This window comes from Eubalaena glacialis, chromosome 6 (assembly GCF_028564815.1).
Source record: "Eubalaena glacialis isolate mEubGla1 chromosome 6, mEubGla1.1.hap2.+ XY, whole genome shotgun sequence".
NCBI classification, from domain to species: Eukaryota; Metazoa; Chordata; class Mammalia; order Artiodactyla; family Balaenidae; genus Eubalaena; species Eubalaena glacialis.
The window spans coordinates 114592355-114610207 of NC_083721.1; positions in this window are offsets into that span (position 1 = coordinate 114592355).

Below are 17853 nucleotides of genomic sequence, written 5' to 3' on the forward strand. Positions count from 1 at the left end.
TGGAACACATCTCAACATAATAAAGGTCATATATGACAAACCTACAGGTAACATCATACTCAGTGGTGAAAAGCTGAAAGTGTTTTCTCTAAGATCAGGAACAAGACAAGGATGTCTACTCTCGCCACTTTTGTTCAACATAGTTTTGAAAGTCCTATCCATGGCAGTCAGAGAAGAAAAGTACATAAATAAAAGCAATCCTAATTGGAAAAGAAGAAGTAAAACTGTCACTGTTTGCAGATGACATGATACTATACATCGAAAATCCTAAAGATGCTACCAGATAACTACTAGAGCTCATCAATGAATTTGGTAAAGTAGCAGGATACAAAATTAATACACAGAAATCTGTTGCAGTTCTATACACTAACAATGAAAGATCAGAAAGAGAAATTAAGGAAACTCATTTACCATCACATCAAAAAGAATAAAATACCTGGGAATAAAACTACCTAAGGAGGCAAAAGACTTGTACTCTGAAAAGTTACAAGACACCATGAAAGAAATCAAAGACAACACAAACAGATGGAAAGATATACCATGTTCTTGGATTGGAAAAATCAATACTGTCAAAATGACTATACTACCCAAGGCAATATACAGATTCAATGCAATCCCTATCAAATTGCCAATGGCACTTTTTGCACACCTAGAAGAAAAAATTTTACAACTTGTATGGAAACGCAAAAGACCCTGAATAGCCAAAGCAATCTTGGGGAAGAAAAACGGAGCTGGAGGAATCAGGCTCCCTGACTTCAGACTACACTATAAAGCTACAGTAATCGAAACAGTGTGGTACTGGAACAAAGACAGACTTACAGATCAATGGATCAGGATAGAAAGCCCAGAAATAAACCCACACACCTATGGTCAATTAATCTACAACAAAGGAGGCAAGACTATACAATGGGGAAAAAACAGTCTGTTCAATAAATGGTTCTGGGAAAACTGGACAGCCACATGTAAAGAATGAAATTAGAACATTCTTTAACACCATACAGAAAAATAAACCCAAAATGAATTAAAGACCTAAATGTAAGACCAGATACTATAAAACCCTTAGAGGAAAATATAGGCAGAACACTCCGACATAAATCACAGCAATATCTTTTTGGATCCACCTCCTAGAGTAATGGAAGCAAAAACAAAAATAAACAAATGGGACCTAACTAAACTCAAAAGCTTTTGCACAGCAAAGGAAACCATAAACAAAACGAAAAGACAACCCATAGAATGGGAGAAGATATTTGCAAATGATGCGACTGACAAGGGATTAATCTCTAAAATTTACAAACAGCTTGTGCAACTCGATATAAAAAAAATAAACACACAAACGTCTCAATCAAAAAATGGAGGAAGCCATACGTGTGTGGAGAGAGAGGGTATATAGGAAATCTGTGTACTTTCCCCTTGATTTTGCTGTGAACCTTAAACTTCTCTAAAAAAATACAGTTTTAATTTTAAAAATTCTATTCAAAACCAAAAAATCCATGAATAAGTTTCAAAAGAAAAGCATAGATCCACATGAAAATTTGGTAATATCTTGTTGAAGCACTTGAAACAAACCCTGAATAAAAGAATGACATATCATGTTCTTACATGGAAATATTTAATGCTATTAAAATGCCAGTTTCCCCCAAATTAATATAAACATTTAATTCATTCTATAAGAATCTTAACATATCAATAAACTATTGGCATAGAGTTAGACAAATGTGTCCATGGGAAAGGACAGACTCCAGAACTCAGTTTACATGAGAATTTAATATATGGCTAAAGTGCCCTTTCCATTCAGTTGGGAATGGTAGGATTGTTTTTAAAATGATGTCCCTGATGCACATATTATACTAAAATAAATTTCAATGAAATAATGACTTAAATGTAAAACATGAAACAAGAAAAATCTTGCAAGGAATTTAGGGAGGAGGAAAACCTTTTTTTCACCAAGACCAGGAAAATCAAATGCTTTAAAAAGAAACATCTTAAGGAAAAGAGACATTTTAATATTAAAAATGTAAGCATTTATGGCAGAATTTACCTTTAAAAAAGCCAATAGAAAAAACAGATGCATTATATATAACAGATGAAGGGCTAACACCTAACATAGATGAAATTCTCTCATAAACATGCAGGAAAATGATACTATAGAAACATAGATAAAAGATATGAATGAACAATTCACAGAAGAACAAATACAAATAACAACAGATGTGAAAAGATATTCAGATTCACTACTGGTTAGAAAATTGCAAATTAAATTGAAAGTGGTTGCTTACTTTAACTAGCCAAAAGAAAGAGTTGAGAAGAGTGAATTCCCACACCTGTTTAGCCAGTACAAACCAGTGCGGTCAATATTTTGCAACACCTCAGTTCTTGTTGGTAAAAATCTGCTACCCAAGAACTCCACCTCCCTCTCTGCCTCTCTGAGCTTTCTAACTCACGTCTTGTGTGGTCATGGGCCCACCACAGTCACTTTCCAAAAACTGTTGGCTCCACAAGTCTGGTGTGTACACTTATGACTGGAAGGAGGCCAGGAGGCAAGGTCAGGGTCCGTGTCATGTTAGAGGCCAGGAATGTCCAGGATGCGGGTCCCTACTTTCTCTGTTCTTGTTGATTTTCACCTCCACTTTATGAAACAAGTTTATGAATACTCAACAACCGTCAACCAAACACCAAAGCATTAAAAACACTGATTTGATCAATAAAAATGAGAGTTAGTGCTGTTCATAATGCTTGCTAGGTGCCTAGGACCATTTTAAACATATAATAATCAATTTGAAGACTATAATTATCAACATCACCATTTTACAGATGACAAAACTGAAGACATATTAATTAAAAATTAAGCAGAGGGCTTCTAACAGAGTCATTGTGATTAAACCTCCTGCTGAGAATAACTAGAAATGTTGAACTAGCTGTACAAGTATTGGGGTGTGTGGGGAAACTCAGCTTGAGGCAGTTACAGAGTTTCCAAGATCATGAAGAAATACCATATCAACTCTGGGAAAAGAAAAAAATCCAGAGAGACCAGCCAAGCATTTAGTCACATTTACCCTTAGGGTTTTGGGCAGTATAGGTAAGGTAGTTGAGAGGCTGAGTAGTATTTATAATGGTTTCAAGGGACTATTGATGACAAAAGGATGACTAGGAGGACAAAAGTTGGAGGTTTTTTGAAAAGAGAAAAAAAAGAGTGATGGCCCTGACAAGCCCAAGTACTTGGAGGAGCTCTGGGTATGTAGAGAATGTCATAGTTGGAATGGGAGAGGAGGGGCAGAAGCAGCCAAGATTCAAGTTAACGGTGTGTCTAGAAAAACCTAAATTCTTGATATTGAATTTAAGGCGGTTCCAGATTGCTAATGTAACTTGATACCTGGAAAAAGATAACATCATCCTAGGCCTCAAATTATTTCTAAAAATATTTTAAAAATAAAATTTCTGGGATATAATATACCAGGCATATAAGAATTGAAGAAGTGAAACCTCCGCCAAACAAAAAAGACATTAGAAATAATAGCTCCAGTAGTTTTTTTTGATATTGAGCTGCATGAGCTATTTGTATATTTTGGAGATAAATCCTTTATCAGATGCTTCATTTGCAAATTCTCCCATCCTGAGGGTTGTTTTTTCATATTGTTTATGGTTTTCTTGATACTGCGTATAAAATAGATAACTAATGAGAACCTATTGTATAGCACAGGGAACTCTACTCAGTGCTCTGTGGTGACCTAAATAGGTAGGAAACCCAAAAAAGAGGGGATATATGTATACGTATAGCTGATTCACTTTGCTGTACAGTATAAACTAACATAATATTGTAAAGTGACTATACACCAATTAAAAAAAAAAATAGCTCCAGATATTGGAAAATCAGGCGTAGAATTTAAAATAATTATGCTTATTGTGTATGGATAAAAGGCAAGACTGCAAATTTTGGCAGAGCACTGGAAACCATAAAAAATGGCATAACAGATTTTAAAAAGAGCATTAATAGAAATCCTCAAACTAACAAGTTTAACAACTAGATATAAAAACTCAGTGGTTGGATTTGATGAATGTTTAAATGCAACAAAAGAGAGAATTAGTGACCTATCAACTAAATTGGAAAAAATATCCGAAATGCAGTCCAGGAAGATACTGTCATAGAAAATACAAAAGAGTAGATAAGAGATATGAAAGATACAATTAGAAGGTCAAATATATATAAAATTTGAATTACAAAAGGATTTTAAGCCTTTATTTTCTAATATAAAGCATTTATAGCTATAAATTTCCCTCTAAGTACTTCTTTAGTACTTCCCTTTATTTTTTATTTATTTTTTTAACATCTTTATTGGAGTATAATTGCTTTACAATGGTGTGTTAGTTTCTGCTTTATAACAAAGTGAATCAGCTATACATATACATATATCCCTATATCTCTTCCCTCTTGTGTCTCCCTCCCTCCCACCCTCCCTATCCCACCCCTATAGGTGGTCAAAAAGCACCGAGCTGATCTCCCTGTGCTATGCGGCTGCTTCCCACTAGCTATCAATTTTACATTTGGTAGTGTATATATGTCCATGCCACTCTCTCACTTTGTCCCAGCTTACCCTTCCCCCTCCCCGTGTCCTCAGGTCCATTCTCTAGTAGGTCTGCGTCTTTATTCCTGTCCTGCCCTTAGGTTCTTCATAACCTTTTTTTTTTTTTTTTAGATTCCATATATATGTGTTAGCATATGGTATTTGTTTTTCTTTTTCTGACTTACTTCACTCTGTATGACAGACTCTAGGTCCATCCACCTCACTACAAATAACTCAATTTCGTTTCTTTTTATGGCTGAGTAATATTCCATTGTATATATGTGCCACATCTTCTTTATCCATTCATCTGTCGATGGACACTTAGGTTGCTTCCATATCCTGACTATTGTAAATAGAGCTGCAATGAACATTGTGGTACATGACTCTTTTTGAATTATGGTTTTCTCAGGGTATATGCCCAGTAGTGGGATTGCTGGGTAGTGTGGTAGTTCTATTTTTAATTTTTTAAGGAACCTCCATACTGTTCTCCATAATGGCTGTATCAATTTACGTTCCCACCAACAGTGCAAGAGGGTTCCCTTTTCTCCACACCCTCTCCAGCATTTATTGTTTCTAGATTTTTTGATGATGGCCATTCTGACTGGTGTGAGGTGATATCTCATTGTAGTTTTGATTTGCATTTCTCTAATGATTAATGATGTTGAGCATTCTTTAATGTGTTTGTTGGCAATCTGTATATCTTCTTTGGAGAAATGTCTATTTAGGTCTTCTGCCTAGTACTTCCCTTTAGCTTCCCCTCCCCACCGTTTTTGATATGTTGTAGATTCTTTTTTATTTAATTACAAATGCTTTATATTTTCATTGTGATTCCTTTATCGGTCCATGCATTATTTACAAGGATGTTACTTAATTTTCAAATATTTGGAGTTTTTTAGAAATATTCATTACTGATTTCTAATTTATTTCTGAGGTGGTGAGAGAATGTACTTTAAATAATTTTATTTTAAAAAAATTTTTATGACTTGTCTTATGGCCAAGAATATTTATCTATCTTACTGAATGTTCTGTGGGCACAGAACATGCTGTTGTTATGTGGAGGATTTTATACAACTATATTAAATCAAGTTGATTATAATATTATTCAAGTCTTCCATATCCTTATTGACTTTCCAGCTACTCGTCCTATCAATTTGTTATAAAGGAGTGCTGAAACCTCAATTATAACTGTAAGTTTGTCAATACTGTATGATATCACTTATACGTGGAATCTAAAAAATACAACAAACTAGTGAATATAACAAAAAAGAAGCAGACTCACGGAAATAGAGAATGAACTAGTTGTTACCAGTGGGTAAAGGGAAGGGAAGAGGGGCAATATACGGGTAGGGGGATTAAGATGTACAAACTATTAGGTATAAAATAAGCTACAAGGATTTATTGTACAACATAGGGAATATAATCAATATTTTATAATAGCTATAAATGGAGTATAACCTTAAAAACTGTGAATCACTGTATTGTACACCTGTAACTTATATAATATTGTACAGCCACTATACTTCAATTAAAAATTTAAAAAATAATTGTAAGTTTGTCTATTTCTCCTTTCAGTTCTATCAGTTTTTACTTCATGAATTTCAAAGTTTTGTTATTAGAGTCAAGCACATTTACTATTATTATGTTCTTTCAGTGAACTTTGCCTTTCACCATTATGAAATACTGCTCTATACTTCTGGTAATATTCAAGATAATTATCAATGTGGTAATCAGTGTCCTAAAATTTATCCAATATTAATATAGTTGCACTTGCTTTATTATCATTAGTGTTAGTATCCTATATCTTTTTCATACTTTTATGTTTATTCTATCTGTAACTTTGTATTAAAGTGTTTCTTATAAACAATATATAGCTTATTCTTGGGTTATCTAGTCTGTCAATCTCTGCCTTTTAATTACAATATTTAAAATAATTACATTTAATGCTAGCAATACGGTTGAATTTAAATCTCTCATCATGCTGTTTTCCCTTTTTCCATCTGCTCCTTATTACTATATAATTTTTTTCTTGCCCTCTTTTGCATTAGTTAAGCATTTTATCTCCACTCTTGGCTTATTATTTATAACTTTTTGTTTTATTTTTTATTGATTGCTCTATGGCTTACAATATGAATATCTAAGTCATCACAGCTTTTTTTCAAATATTATTCTACTTCATATATCATATAAGAGCCATTCAACCATATACTTTTATTCTTCCTCCTATTTCTATATATAAGCCCCACAATATATTATTATTACCGCTTTAAGCAATTATTTATTCATGTAGAACTTTTAATTGAGATAAAATTCACATAACGTAAAATGCAGCATTCTAAAGTATACAACTCAGTGACTTTTAGTAAATTTACCATGTTGTGCAACCATTGCCATTATCTAATTCCAGAATATTTCCATTATTCCCAAAATAACCCTATCTGTTAGTAGTCACTCCCAGTTCCCTTACCCTATCACCTGGAAACCACTAATCTTTTTGTCTCTATAGATTTGCCAATTCTGGGCATTTTATATAAGTGGAATCAAGTAATATTTAGCTTTTTGTGTTTGGTTTCTTGCACACACATAATGTTTCCGAGGTTCATCCATGTTGTAGCATGTATCAAGTCCATTCTTTCTGAGTAGGATTCCATTGTGTAAATAGTCCTACAGATATCTTGTTTATCCATTATATTCTGATGGATACTTAAGGTGTTTCTACTTTTCATTCCTTTTTGTGGCTGAATAATATTTCATTGTATGGATATACCACATTTTAAAATCTATCAGTTGATGGGCATTTGGGTTGTTTCCACTTTTGGGTATTATGAATAATTCTGCTATGAACATATATATAAACAAGTTGGGTGTGTGTGTGTGTGTGTGTGTGTGTGTGTGTGTGTGTGTGTGTATACATATGCTTTCACTTCTCTTGGATATATACCTAGAAGTGGAATTTCTAAGTCATATGGTAAACTCTAGGAGGAACTACAAAACCATTGTTTACAGTGCTGCACAATTTTACCATCCCCAACAGCAATGTATAATGGTTTCAATTTCTCCACACTCTTACCAACAATTGATTTCCTTTTTAATTTTATGATTATAGTTGTCCTAACAAGCATGAGGTGGTATCTCGTTACGGTTTTGATTAACCTTTCCTTAACAACTAATGATGTTGAGCATCTTTTCATGTGGTTATTGGCCATTTGTATATCTTCAAATTGGGTTCTTTGTCTTTTTACTGTTGAGTTTTAAGAGTTTTTTAAAAAAATATATTCAAGATACTAGTCTCTTATTATGTATATTATTTACATATTTTCTCCTATTGTGTAGGCTATATTTTCACTTTCCTGATAGTGTCTTTTGATGCATAAAAGTCTTAATTTTGATGAAGTCCAAGCAATCATTTATTTTTTTAAATAATTAAATAATGAGGAAAAACATTTTATAATTACCCACATATTAAACATTCCAGTTCTGTTCATTTCTATGAGTAGAATTAAAATTCCATCTAACACCTTCTTCCAGCTTCAATATCTTCCTTAATATACTTATTGTCCAGATCTGTTGGTGACAATGCCCTTCAAGTTTTGTTTATCTAATAATGTAATAGAGGGAGGTGAGATAGCTTCGCTATTTAATATCTCTGTAGTATATTGCTTCATTTTATAACAAGCATGTTTTAATATTATTATCAAACAAGAATTTAAAAAGAGAAAACCATATTCAACTTTGACAAGGGTTAAATTTACTCTTTAAGGTGATTTTGTCCTAAAATTAGCATGTTACTCATTACAAAGAAAAGAAATAAAATTTTATGTTTGCTCTCTTAATTTTTTCCAGATTGGAGTTTCTGTCCTGCTATTCCTTGGAAACCCACTTATTGAATATATTTTGAATGAGAAACCCACTGAGACATTTCTTAGATGGGCAAATAAAGTCAAAATGAGAAAAAAATATTCAAAGAAATTTAGGTCAACCAGTTCTATTATTATGACTACCTATGTGGAAAGGTTTCAAAATAGCACATATTTTCTAACTTCTTTATTATCAAATTTTCTTACATATATTCAGTGAGAATTATAAAAGTATGGAATGATGTTGATAATATGAAGTTACTTTTGGTTCACAAACATGTAACTTCAAAGAGTAAGAGAAGTTCTACAGAGAAAAATGTTGAAAGTAGTATAAAAATATTATAGGCTCCCCCAGACACTTGAGAATTATTCATGATGCTATTTAACTTCATTAGCATATCACAGGCACTTTCCATATCCAGTCTGGAGGAAGAAGTAGGAAAGCAATTCAGTATTTATCATTTGAGCTATTTACAGTCTTAAGTGAACAACTGTTATTTCACAGAGTGAGCTACTTCTGACAGTTTGAGGTTCTTCCTATAGATGATGAAAAAAGAACTAATTTTTTAAAGTGAATTTAATTCATATAGGTAACTCATCCATACACTATGATTTATAGGAGGGAATGGGATTTATTGTGAGGTGGAGGATATGTTTTTTCCACCCTCTATAGCAACTGGATTACTAATTTTGTGTTTGTGTTTTACCTGTAGTGTAGCAACAATGGACATTGTATCAGAATTTTGAGTCTTGCACCTGTTATTAACTAGTGGGATGATCTTAAGTAAGTCATTTAAAAATTTCTAAATCTGAGATTACTCACATCTAAAATGGGAACACAGTTATGACTCTACCTATCACACAAGACTGATTAGAAATCAAAATAAGGTAATGTTTGTAAAAGCAGTTTGTAAACTATAACATTCTACACAAATGTATCATTATCATCTCAATCATCATTGAACCATTCTCCACCCATCACTTAAAAAAAATCTACATTCTCTCTCATAAGAAACCTTGTATTTTATGTATAAATGAGGAATGCCATATTGCTATCCCCTTCCATTAAAAAATGAAGGAGAAAAAAATAGAAGTCTGGTTTAATATTTTAAGCATGTAATGATATCACTTATATGAGGAATCTGAAGAAAATATGATACAAATGAACTTATTTACAAAGCAGAAACAGACTCACAGACATAGAGAATGAACAATGGTGACCAGGAGGGAAGGGTTGGGGGAGGGATATATTGGGAGTTTGGGATTGACATGTACACACTGCTATATTTAAAATAGATAACCAACAAGGACCTACTGTAAAAAAATAAATAAAAAATAGAATAAAATAAGGAAAAAATGTAATTTCATTAATAGATGAGGACATTTGAGTGTTCCATAAAGAGGATAATAATAACTTGAGAACTCAGCTTCCCCTTACCGTCTTCACTACAACCTAGCTCAGACCATTGTCTTTCAAGCATTGCCCAGTAGGTATATATCAACACCTCACCTCTAGTCTCTGCATCTCTTAGTCGGTTCTCCACTCTACCACAAGATTTATCTTACTAAATGTGATCAGATTATTCATTAATTTCTGTTTGAGTATAAGATAAAATCCAAACTCTTTTTTTAATTGAAATATGGTTGATGTACAATATTATGTTAGTTTCAGATATACTACATGGTGATTTGATATTTACATATTATGAAATGATTACCAAAGTAAGTTTCATAACCCTCTGTCCCTATACAATGTTATTAAAATATATTCCTAATGCTGTGTATTACATCCCTCTGGTTTCTTTATTTTGTAACTGGAGGTTTGTACCTCTTAATACCCTTCACCTATTTCCCTCATGTCCCCTAACCCTTCCCCTCTGGCAACCACCCACTGGTTCTCTGTGTCTATGAGTCTGTTTTTTGTTTTCTTTGTTTGTTTTGCTTTTTAGGTTCCACATGTAAGTAAGATTATATGGTATTTGTCTTTTTTTGTCTGACTTATTTCACTTACCATAATACCTTCTAAAACCATTTATGATGTCACAAATGGCAAGATTTTATTTTTTTATGGCTGACTAATATTCCATTATACATATACCACATCTTATTTATCTATTTATCTGTCAGTGGTTACTTAACTTGCTTCCATGTCTTGGCTATCATAAATAGTGCTACAATGAACACAAGGCTGCATAGGGGTGCATAAATCTTTTTGAATTAGTGTTTTTGTTTCCTTTGGGTAAATACCCATTAGTGGAATTGCTGGATAGTATGGTCATTCTATTTTTTATTTTTAAAGGAATCTCTATACTATTTTCCATAGTGGCCACACCAATTTGCCATCCCACCAACAGTGCACAATTGTTCCCTTTTCTCCACATCCTCACTGATGCTTGTTATTTGTTGTCTTTTTGATGATAGCCATTCTGACAGGTGAGAGGTGGTATCTTGTTGTGGTTTTGATTTGCCTTTCCCTGATGATTAGTGATGTTGAGCATTTTTTCATGTGCCCGTTGGCAAGCTGTATGTCTTCTTTGGAAAAATGTCTATTCAGGTCCTCTGCCCATTTTTTAACTGGGTTGTATGTTTTTTTGATGTTGAGTTGTATGAGTTCTTTGTCTATTTTGGATATTAATCCTTTGTTGGATATATCATTTGCACATATCTTTTCCCATTCAGTAGGCTAACTTTTATTTCATTGATAGTTTCCTCCACTGTGCAAAGATTTCTAGTTTGATGTACTCCATTTTGTTTATGTTTGCTTTTATCTCTGTTGCCTTAGGAGATATCCAAAAAATATTGCTAAGACCAATGTCAAAGAGCCGACTGCCTATGTTTTCTTCTAGGAGTTTTATGATATCAGATCTTAACATTTAAGTCTTTAATCCGTTTTGAGTTTATTTTTGTATGTGGTGTGAGAAAATATTCCAATCTGATTCTTTTGAATGTAGTTATCTAGTTTTCCCAGTAACATTTATTGAAGAGACTGTTTTTTCTCCGCTGTATATTCTTGCCTTCTCTGTTAAACATTAATTGACCATATAAGCATGAGTTTATTTCTGGGCTCTCTTTTCTGTTCCATAGATCTATGTGTTTGTTTTTGTGCCAGTACCATACTGTTTTGATCACTGTAGCTTGGTAGTATGGTTTGAAGTCAGGAAGTGTGATACCTCCAGCATTGTTCTTCTTTCTCAAGATTGCTTTGGCTATTTGGAGTCTTTTGTATTTCCATACAAATTTTAGAATTATTTGTTCTAGTTCTGTGAAAAATGCCATTGGTATTTTGATAAGGATTTCACTGAATCTGTAGATTGCCTTGGGTGGTGTGGTCATTTTAACAATATTAATTCTTCCAATCCATGAGTGCAGTATATCTTTCAATTTGTTTGTGTTGTCTTCACTGTCTTTCATCAGTGTCTTATAGTTTTATGAGTACAACAATTTTACCACCTTGGTTAGACCTAGGTATTTTATTCTTTTTGATGGAATTGTATATCAAATTGTTTTCCTAATTTCTCTTTTTGATAGTTCATTTTTAGTGTATAGAAATGCAACAAATTTTTGTACATTAATTTTGTATCCTGTAACTTTACTGGATTCATTTATTAATTCTAATAGTTTTTTGGTGGCATCTTTAGAATTTTCTATATATAGTATCATGTTATCTGCAGTGACAATTTTACTTTTTATTTCCAATTTGAATTCCTGTTATTTATTTTTCTTGTCTGATTGCTGTGGCTAGGACTTCCAATACTATGTTGAATAAAAGTGGTGAGAATGGACATCTTTGTTTTGTTCCTGATCTTAGGGGAAGTGTTTTCACCTTTTCAATGTTGAATATAATGTTGACTGTGTGTTTGATATATGTGACTTTTATCATGTCAAGGTATGCTCCTTCTATAACCACTTTGTTGAGGGTTTTTTTTTTTAATCCTAAATGGATGTTGAATTTTGTCAAAAGCTTTTTCTGCATCTATTGAGATGATCATGATTTTTCTTCTTCAACTTGTTAATCTGGTGTATCACATTGATTTATTTGTGGATATTGAATCATCCTTGCATCCCTGGAATAAATCCCACTTGATCATGGTGTATGATTCTTTTAATGTATTGTTGAATTTAGATTACTAATATTTTGTTGAGTATTTTTGCATCTATGTTTATCAGTGATATTGGCTTGTAATTTTCTTTTTTTGTGGTGTCTTTATCTGACTCTGGAAATCCAAACTTTTTAGCTAGTTTTAGAAGGCTTGACCTAACCCTCTCTCTAGTTTCTGAAACCTCCATAGTGAGCACTACTCAGAGTCAAAATATCCAGAATTAATGTAAAATGTTACATAAAATTGACTTCTGTTTATCATCTGAACATTTTAAGAATTTTTAAATGATTCTTTAATATCTGCCACTTTTTAAACACCACTGTTTTCCAATTGTCTATTTCAAGATTTTAATACCAATGACTTTTGAGTTAGGTATTATCATATTGTTTCCAAGTGAGGAAATTAAAGCATTAGGGGATCAAATCCAGAACCTAGAACATATATTTAGTAAGAAATGCCTAAATATGCTAGATACCTGAGCTCTAACATAGTACTTCCCTTGTATTTATTTGTTAATGATTTTGATCCTTGGGATGTTTTTCTGAATATAAATGCCATATTATTTGTAAGCAAACATACAAATAACTAAATTCCTTCATAAAATGATAAATATTTGGTTACAGTTTCATCTAGTAATTATTGGTAATAGTAGATATTTTTTAATTGTTTATTATTAAATATATGATTTTATAGTATTTTATTTGATATTATGATATGAATATTTTTGCATGTCATTAATAATACTTTAAGTAATTTAATGACTGCACACTATGTCATCATATAGAATACAATTTATTTAAGTGGTTTTCTTTGGTCAAATATTTATATTTTAAGACTTTTGTGACATACTCCCAATTATTCTCACTTACTGTTTCATCATCATTTTACACAGTAAAAGAGATTCATTTCTTAATGGAGGCCTCACCCAAACTGGGTATTGTATATATTTTTCCTACCACATTGTTATCTTAACTGATTTTAATAATTTGTGAACTACTGTAATAGCTTCATAAATAATTTTCACTTTTTCTACACTTACTATTAATAAATTCTCCAAACAGCAAGTTTTAAAATTTAAACTATAAAATATTTTTAACATTTTTATTTAGATATAATTTACATATCATAAAATTCACCATTTTAAAGTATACAACTCAGTTGTTTTTAGTATATTCACAAAATTGTGTACCAATCACTACTATCTAATTTAAGAACATTTTCATCAAAAGTGCCTCATATCCCAGAAATAAACCTACACACTTATGGTCAATTGATCTATGACAAAGGAGGTAAGACTACACAATGAGAAAAGACAGTCTCTTCAATAAGTGGTGCTGGGAAAACTGGACAGCTACATGTAAAAGAATGAAATTAGAACATTCTCTAACATCATATACAACAATAAACTAAAAATAGATTAAAGATATAAATATAATGCCGGATACTATAAAACTCCTAGAGGAAAAAATATGCAGAACACTCTTTGGCATAAATCACAGCAATATTTTTTTGGATCCATCTCCTAGAGTAATGGAACTAAAACCAAAAATAAACAAATGGGACCTAATTGAACTTAAAAGCTTTTGCACAGCAAAGGAAACCATAAGCAAAACAAAAAGACAAACAATGGAATGGGAGAAAATATTTGCAAATAATACTAGTGACAAGGGGTTAATTTCCAAAATATACAAACAGCTCCTACAGCTTAATATAAAAAAAAAAAAACCAAAACCCAATCAAAAACGGGCAGATGACCTAAACAGACATTTCTCCAAAGAAGACATACAGATGGCCAAAAGGCACATGAAAAGATGCTCAACATTGCTAATTACTGGAAAAATTCAAATCGAAACTACAATGAGGTATCACCTCACAGCAGTCAGAATGGCCATCATTAAAAATTCTACAAATAGTAAATGCTAGAGAGGGTGTGGAGAAAAAGGGAACCCTCCTACACTCTTGGTGGGAATGTAAATTGGTACAGCCACTATGGAAAACAGTATGGAGGTTCCTTAAAGAACTAAAAATAGTTATTATATGATCCTGCAATCCAATTCCTGGGCATATATCCAGAAAAGATGAAAACTCTAATTCACAAAGATATATGTACCCCAAAGTTCATAGCAGCACTAGTTACATTAGCCAAGACATGGAATCAACCCAAATGTCCATCAACAGATGAGTGGATAAAGAAGATGTGGTATATATACACAATGGAATATTACTCAGCCATAAAAAAGAGTGAAATAATGCCATTTGCAGCAACATGGATGGACCTAGAGGTTATCATGTTAAGTGAAGTAAGTCAGAGAAAGACAAATGTCATATGACATCACTTATATGTGGAATCTAAAAGAAAAAAAAAGATACAAAGGAACTTATTTATAAAACAGAAATAGACTCACAAACATAGAAAACAAACTTATGGTTACCAAATGGGATAGTAGGAGGCAGGGGAGATAAGTTACAAGTTTGGGATTAACAGATACACACTGCTATATATAAAATAGATAAACAACAGGGACCTACTGTATAGCTCAGGGAACTATAGTAAATATCTTGTAATAACCTATAATGGAAAAGAATCTGAGAAAGAATATATATATAAATAAAGCGGAATCACTTTGCTGTAGACCTGAAACTAATACATTGTAAATTAAATATACTTCAATAAAAAAATAAAAAATGAAAAAGTCCCAACACTAAAAATAATCTAATAACAGAATGAAAATAAACATTTCACTGAAGAAATTATCTGGAACGGATAAATGTATTATCCACCAAATACAGTTCTTTTCAATTTAAATGATTGCCTTATAGTTTTCCAATTAATAAAAATGGAAATGGCCAAAAAAAAGGTCTCATACACATTAGCAGTCACTCCCCATGCCCCTTTTCCCCATTTCCTCTCAATGACTAATCTATTATCTGTCTCTATGGTTTTGCCTATTCTGGATATTTCATATAAATGGAACCACAGAGTATGTGGTTGAGCAGGAAAAGGTTATCACATCAGGCTTAGGTTCTTAAACTCTGCACATTCCCAGGAAAGGTCTATATTTAGGACTGGCTCTTGGCCTGCTCCTGGAAGCTGAGTTCTGAGCCCTTGAAATGTTCAGCTTGATAAGAGAGTTTTTGCATGCTGGAGGCCTTGAGACATTCTGTATCAGATAATTTATGCTAACAATGTGATTTATGGTGAACACCTATTTTTTGCTCTTGGGGTCTGCAGTCTGAATAGATAAATTGAGTATCTGAGTCTGAGTAGTCTATGTGAATGACTCTAGGTAAAAATTTTGGATACCAAAGCTTATGTCAACTTCCATGAATGGCAACACTTTGCCTGTGTTTTCACACACTGTTGCTATGAGAATTAAGCACATCTTATCTGAGCTCACTTGGAGAGTACACCTGGAAGCTTATACCTGGTTTCTCCCTGACTTCCCTCCATGCACTTTTCCCTTTTTGCTGATTTTGATCTGCATCTTTTTGCTATAGTAAATCATAACCATAAATATAATAGCTCTGGTTCTTATGAGTTTTTCTAGTGAATTATCAAGCCTGAGGATGGTCTTGGAAACCAATGAGGCAGTGGCTTTTGCATTTGGTTTCTTTCATTTAGCATGATGTTTTCAAGGTTCATCCATACCATAGCATGTATCAGTACTCCATTCCTCTTTATTGCCAAATAATTTTCCACATTCTGTTTATGAATTTATTCCTTAATGAAATTTTGGTTGTTTCCGGTTTTTGGATATTATAAATAATGAGGCTGTAAAAATTCATGCACAAGTTTTTCTGTGAACAAATGTTTTAAATTTTCTTTTGTATATAACTAGGGATGGAATTTCTGGGTCATATGGTAACTCCATATTTAACTTTTTGAGGAACTGCCAAATTGTTTTCAACAGTGATGCATCATTTTACACAAGCATTGTATGAGAGTTCCAGTTTCTTCACATCCTCACCTACATTAATTCTTTTCTTTGTTTTTTCATTATAGCATTCTTAGTGGGTGTGAAGAGGTATCTTACTGTGGTTTTTTTTTTTTTTTTTTTAATTTATTTATTTATGGCTGTGTTGGGTCCTCGTTTCTGTGTGAGGGCCTTCTCCAGCCGCGGCAAGCGGGGGCCACTCTTCATCGCGGTGCGCGGGCCTCTCACCATTGCAGCCTCTCTTTTTGCGGAGCACAGACTCCAGACGCGCAGGCTCAGTAGTTGGGGCTCACGGGCCCAGCCGCTCCACGGCATGTGGGATCTTCCCAGACCAGGGCTCGAACCCGTGTCCCCTGCATTGGCAGGCAGACTCTCCACCACTGCGCCACCAGGGAAGCCCCTTACTGTGGTTTTGATTTGCATTTCCCTAGTGACTGTTGACTCTGAGCATCTTTTTATGTGACTATCGGCCATTTGTATATCTTCTTTGGAGAAATGTCTACCCAAATCCTTTGCCCATCTTTAAACTGGGTTATTTGTCTTTTTATTGTTGAGTTGAAAGAGTTCTTTATATATTCTGGATATCAGATGCTTATCTTATATATGATTTGCAAATATTTTCTCCCATTGTGTGGATTATCTTTTCACTTTTTTGATGATGTCCTTTGAAGCTCAAAATTTTCAATTTTGATGAAGTTAAAATTAGCTATTTCTTTTTGTAATTTTGGTATCATATGTGAACTATTTTAAACATTCAGAAAAATAAAAAAATAATATGGTATACAACTATGTAGACACAACAGAAATTTAACATATTTATCTATTCTACAATATTTATTTATTATTTTTGAAAGTACTATATGACTTAAGATCCATCTTTTCCTACTTTTCTTTTCGCTCAGAATACACACTATTTCTGAACTTGGTATATGTATCATTTCCACACATGTTTTCAATAATTTTAAACATAGGTAAAAATCCTCAATTTATAGCATTCTATTATTGTTTAAAATAGTTATATAACATCAACTATACTTCAATAAAAAACAAAACAAATAAAATCATTTACATAAATGACATCATGTACCTAACATTTTTTGGGGGTGGGGGTGAAGTAGAAAAGAACAGCTTTATTGCTTTGTCAGGCAAAGGGGGACAAAACAGACTTGCACCTCTCAAAACTGTGTGTCCCCCGTACCTAACTTTGCAATCTAGTTTTTCTTGATACTAATGTTTTTTAGATTTATTCATGTTGACATGTTGATCTACTTATTTTCACCTCTCTATTGTGTTTATTTTAAGTAAATAAATTAGTTTTTAAAAATTTTCTACAAATGTCACATTAGGATGCTTCCAATTTTTTGCTTTTATAAACAATGCTTTGATGTATACCTCTTACTGCACA